Source organism: Panthera pardus, unplaced genomic scaffold (assembly GCF_024362965.1).
Source record: "Panthera pardus isolate Hobbes unplaced genomic scaffold, ASM2436296v1 HiC_scaffold_22, whole genome shotgun sequence".
Taxonomy (NCBI): Eukaryota; Metazoa; Chordata; class Mammalia; order Carnivora; family Felidae; genus Panthera; species Panthera pardus.
The window spans coordinates 38,901,521-38,907,506 of NW_026526788.1; the positions used below are offsets into that span (position 1 = coordinate 38,901,521).

Below are 5,986 nucleotides of genomic sequence, written 5' to 3' on the forward strand. Positions count from 1 at the left end.
TACACAGAAGACCTCACTTTGTATAATTCCGTTTATACGGAATGTCCAGAAGAGGCACATGGACAGATATCGAGAAAGCAGTTTAGGGGTAGCCAGGAGCTGGGGAGAGCAGGGGCGAGGATGGGGGATGACCACTAATGGGTACGGGGTTTCTTTTCCAGTGATGACAATGCCATGAACTGGCCAGCGGTGACGGTTACGCAAACGTGTGACTATACTAAGAAACCACTGAATGGTAGACCTTAAAGAGATGAATTTACGTTTGTGAATTGTATCTCAATTTTTTTAAAAGGCTGAGTGTGGGGCGCCCGGGTGGCTTGGTCAGTTAGGTGTCCGACTCTGGATTACGGCTCAGGTCGTGATCTCGCGGTTCGTGGGATCAAGCCTCACGTCAGGCTCTGTGTTGACAGCTTGGGATTCTCTATCTCTCCTTTTCTCTCTCTCTGCCCCTCCTCGGCTCATTCTCCACCACCCCCCCTCTCTCGCTCTCTCTCTGTCTCTCTCCCTCTCTCAAAATAAATAAACTTTAAAAAGGCTGAGTGTAAACTCCCAGGTCCCATAGGGACACCTTCTCCCCTGCGTTGGGTGAACCTGGGCTGCGTTGACAGAACAGGACAGTGGAGGAATGGGGACCCTATCAAAGCAGCTTGAGCAAAAGGGAAAATATTCCAGGGAGGTGCTACCTGAGAGCAGGCAGTGCAGGACTCTGGAGGAGTGAAAACAGGAAGGGAAAGCTGTGGGGAACCAAGACAGGCTGCCTCCCAGCCTCCCTGGGAGCACTGCCCCAAGCTTCACCTCCGCTTACGTAAGAACCCTCATGACTGCCCTCAAAGGCTCTGTTTACCTCCAGGGCTCAGCACTGGCTAATATCTTGACACTGACCATCTATACTCCAATTCTAGGAGACACAATTAGATTGGACCGATCCAGTTTCTGGATTGATTCCCCCAGGGGTTAAATGCCCACCCACAGTCCGATCAGTTGGACCTCAGAAGAGGCTGGGAAACACAGGCTGCTCCTTTGGCATTCTGAGGATGATTCGCGCCACTAAGGGGTGGGACAGGCAGGGCTAAAGGGCACCTGATCCAGGGACCCAATCATGCTGTGTCTTTTATCTCTGCTTCTCTGTGTCAGCTTTGTTCTCTCACTGCAGGCTGGCGCTTTCCACGTGGCTTCCAGCAGCTCCAGATCTACACACGTTGGAGGAAGGAAGATTCTTCCACTTCCAACATGATAAATCCCGGGGAAGAAGCCTGGTTAGCCCAGCATGGCCTTCTCCATGACCTTCTCCATGAGAAGGAGGTCATGGAGGTCAACGGAAACCCAGGGGATGAGTAGTCATCAGGCAAGGTGCTCCCTCTATACACATGGGAAAGGGGTCGGGACAGTTCCCAAGAAGAGAACGGGAAGTCAGAACCCAGATGTCTTCTATGGGGTCTATAAAAGTAGACAGGACCACTACCCTATCTGATCAGTATGTGAGGGCGTCTTGGAGGAAGGCAGGAGGAATGCTTCCATGATAAAAGAGTTACCATCTGGTGCCTTCAAAGCTGCAGTGTTACTAGAACAAAAGATTAGTAAGCATCTCCACAGATTCTGACAATCTGGGGAGGGTCAAGGGAAGCTTTCACCAATGAAACTCCGTAATACACACCTATGTTAAGAACCCAGTGTATTCTGGGTACGTTCACATCCCCAAAGCACCTCCACGAATGAGTTCCTTCCCTGTTTTTCAGATAAGGAAAACTGAGGTCCTGAGGGGCAAAATCACTCGCCCCCACTGGAGCACAATCTTTTGAAGGACTCCTGAGTCGGGCTTGGATTCTTTCCATTGCTGTGTGCTTCTTCTCTCTTTGCAGACCCCTGAGGTGAGGAGAGGTCAGGACAGGGGCAGGGTGTGGGGCCTTGCTGAATATGGCCTGATGGGACAGGCCTAGACCTCAGGGGCTATAGCCACAGGGCACGTGGCCATTCCCGGGCACTTTAGAGCTCCCGAGGGAGCTGCTCGGGTGGGAGGCTGGCAGAGTGTTTGTGTGTCTGCGAGGTCATATCCTCTGAGTAAACACATCCATGAGGGAACCCGGGCTCCTCCCTGTGACTGAGACCATTTGATTTGCCTCTGAGCAGTAAACTGTGGCTGACCTGCAGACTGGTTGATACTTCTGGAGAAGAAACCCATCTGATGCTCAACCGTCTCCAAGATGCCTGCCTGATGACCTCCCCCAACCCCCCACTCCAGATGTTGGGGCTCTTCTGTGGCCACCACCTTGGAGGTGACAGGCCTGGCCGTGGTCAGCTTGTTCTAGAGAAGTCCTGCGGGAAATGTAATAACTGTTTACACATCCCCGTGGGACTCAGATTTAGGGCAAACAAAGCAGATGTGTCCTAGAAACCCTAGAGAAAACACAGAAAGGAAGATTCCAACCTGGTACGATGAGAGTCTTCTAGTGGTTAGAGATGTCTCTAGGACAAACGTGGGGTGCTGGGTGAGTAGCGGGCTCCCTATCGCTGGAAGTGTATGGGCTGCGATGGAATATCACCTTGGAGGACAGACAAGGAGCAGCACCGGTGGAATATTCTGTGTGACATTCAAAGTCCTCTCCCCGCCCTGAGCTTGCTTGCAAGTTTCTTTACTCCTCCCCTTCCAAGCTTGATTTCCGTTCCATTCCTTTTGTTCTAGAGAATACTCATGTGATGAACTTTGTCGTTTGCTCCCCAGCATCCTCCCTCCCTCCCAGCTTTCCAGAACAGCTGCCATTCTGTTCTGGTGGAACTGGCCCCTCCCCAGCCCTGAGGAGGGAGACCCTGCTTCACCTCAGCCAATCAGCGTGACTCCATCTCTTGCCACAATGACAGGTTGCTGGGTGGGCAGTAAGTGAAGACAAAGGCCATCGGGATGGAGTATTCTCCCGGGCGCAGGTTCAGGTTCAGGTGTGGGCATGGGGGCCCAGCAGGACAAACCCGAGTGCACCCCAGGACCACGGGGTGCCAGCTGTGGAAAGGGCCGCTCCCTCCCAGGGACATGACTGAGGAAGCACACTCTTGGGGTGACAGATACACTCAGCGCCCTCCCCGTGTCCCCTCCCTGTCCCATTCCCAATTGCCAGCTCTTGCTTGTTTCGGTCTGGTTTGGTTTTGGCCTGAGGCTTCTTTTTTTGGCTGCTGGAGCCTACTCTGCCTGCTCCCGGGGCAGGCCGGGAGGACCAGGGCCACTCGGGGATAACTCTGTACATGGTTCTTCACCATTCCCCCAAATTCCTCAGTGGGCCTGCACTCCAGCCCTCTAAAGTTACTTTTCTAGAAAACCCTTTATGGGTTCTTTCCCTTCCCTATCTTAGTTTTGCCATCTTCCTGCTCCAGTTTCCTGGAATCACTTCCCAAATAAACTACTTCATCTAACACCCTCTTCTCAGGATCCGGGGGAAATCTACCCCATAAGTACCTGGACTGCTGCTGACGGCCCTCCTGAGACCTCATGAGAGCCAGTGTTAGTTTAAGACCAGGACCATGAAGAAGGAGGGGCAGGAGAACGAAGAAAAGTGGGTCCCTGCGGGCATCAATGAGCTGTGGGATCCATCCTTGAGCGAAGTCTGCCTTTCCTCTAGACATTTCATTTCTGTGACCTGCACATTTTCTTTCTAGTTTAAACCGGCTGGAGTTGGGGTTTCTGTCGTTTGCACCCAAGAGCGTCGTGACCTACATAATTCACAACACGGAGAGCCCCAGGCACGGCCTCGCAGGTGGGGATGGCGGACAGGGAATGCCGGATGAGACGGAGAGAGCGTGCCGTGGAGGACAGAGCCACATGGGCCTCTCAGCTCGGCCACATAGCACAGCCACTCCCTTGTCCTCTGCAAGGCTTGCTTCTTCGTCTATAAAACAGGAGGGTGCTGGAGGAGAAGCAGGCTTGGAGGCCGTGCTCGGGCAAGAGTCAGAAACCGGTTGGAGCTCTGAGAGGTCCTGTCATTCTAGGAAGATTCTTCAGTCACCTTGTCAACCGGCACAGATGTTTCTCTTTCTTCATATGATGAAGATCAGGGACCTAAAATCTAAACTTCTCCGAGAAAGCTAGAAAGGCACTGTTTGTCCCACTGGAATGGCGGGGTTGCAAAAGTTGTTGCTATGGGCTATATAAATTTAAGAGCAGGGGAAATACTAAAACGTCTGTTCATCTGATGCACATGCATGTGGCAGTCCAAGGCTTGGTTGTGGCGTAGTGACTCTTGGTACAGGCTAGTCCATGTATAAGGAATTCTGGGCAAAGCCTAAGCCTTAGAAGAAGAGACTCTGTCTTGATTTCGTTGGTGGTGCTTGCTTTAGACATCTCATGTGGCATTTATATGTTTATGTTGAAAATAACTCATTTGAGGGGCGCCTAGGTGGCCCAGTCGGCTGGGCGTCCGACTTTGGCTCGGATCATGGTCTCCCGGTTGGTGGGTTCGAGCCCCGCGTCAGGCTCTGTGCTGACAGCTCAGAGCCTGGAGCCTGCTTCTGATTCTGTGTCTCCCTCTCTCTGCCCCTCCTCCACTCATGCTCTGTCTCTCTCTGTCTCAGAAATAAATAAACATTAAAACATTTAGAAAAAATAAAAATTAAAAACGTAAATCATTTGAACGGGTCAGACAATAACATGATAATTTAAATATTGGCTTCCTTTCTTGCAGGCTTGATTTGCTTGGTGACCAACTTACTAGTGACTAGTTAACTAGGTAGGTCATTCAGGCGAGTCAAATTAGCACAAAAGAAACATGTCACTTTTAAATATACATGACAGTAGTAACACATGCACTTTCTTAAACTCTCCTGCTGAAATTAAGTGTAAAGAGGACAATCTGCCAATCTTGAAGTCCTCCCAGTTGCTGCAAATCATCACATGCTTTTGAGGTTATGTAGGAATCCTGTTTAATTTAACATTTTTCTGCCTGTGTTGCAGACTGACCGAGTACTTCAGTTTTTAGGGCTGGTTGGCTCTTAAAGAATCCTTTCAGAGCAGTGCTTGGAATATAACATTATAAGCTTCTCCACAACCGAAAATGTGTGTGTGTGTGTGTGTGTGTGTGTGTGTGTGTGTTTAAACCAAACCTAAAAAGCTGATAACAGCTGCTTAGAAGTAGTATTTATTTCAGAATCATGCATAAACGTGAGAATAACTTAAGTATGGGTCCTAGTTTAGTTTTTTATGTAATTGCAGAATTGTATTTGTGCTGCTGTTGTATTAGAAAAAATGTTCAATATCACCTTGAAATAGAAATGTGTATTTTAAGTACTAAGGCAAAGGTAAATGAAAAACACTTTTTAAATTCGTTTTTAATGTGTATTCATTTTTGATAGAGAGAGAGGGAGGGAGGGAGGGAGCGTGAACGGGGGGAGGGGCAGAGAGCGAGGGAGACACAGAACCTGAAGCAGGCTCCAGGCTCCGAGCTGTCCGCATACAGCCCAACTTGGGGCTCGAACCCACAAACTGTGAGATCATGACCTAAGCTGAAGTCGGACGCTTAACCCACTGAGCCACAGGCACCCTGAAAAACACTTTTTAAATGTATGAGCTTTGTTTATTTTTCTTTGTAAGAATCATAAATGTTAGCAAATTACCTATAACTGAAGTGATTAGTGGTTTATCAGCAAGGTGGTTTGGTCAGATATTATACACAAATTTTGGCGTACTCTAAAATGCTTTATTGCACTTGTGACATTTTCTTATCTAACTGAATTTAGATGTTGCTAACATGGTAAATGTAGTATTATTAAAGTAAGTGAGCACATCAAAAAATAAACCAGTAAATCAATAAATTAATTACTTAAAATAGGAGGGTGTTACCAGCCTTTCAGGATTATGGTGAGTTTTGAAAAAAAATAACACCTGAAAAGTAGCCAATATGTAGCAAATAGTCAATGAACAGTAGTTATCACTGATAATAGAAGGAGAAAGAGAGAAAGGAGAAGGAAGAGTAGGATTTAATCTTAAAGCCCTTGAAGACTCTACGGC

At 48.6% G+C, this 5,986-nt stretch overlaps 1 pseudogene; it reads left to right on the forward strand.

Annotated features, from left to right (window-relative positions):
* Positions 1-3,507: 3,507 nt before the first annotated feature.
* Positions 3,508-4,276, forward strand: LOC109264249 (HIG1 domain family member 1A, mitochondrial-like; annotated as a pseudogene).
* Positions 4,277-5,986: the final 1,710 nt, after the last annotated feature.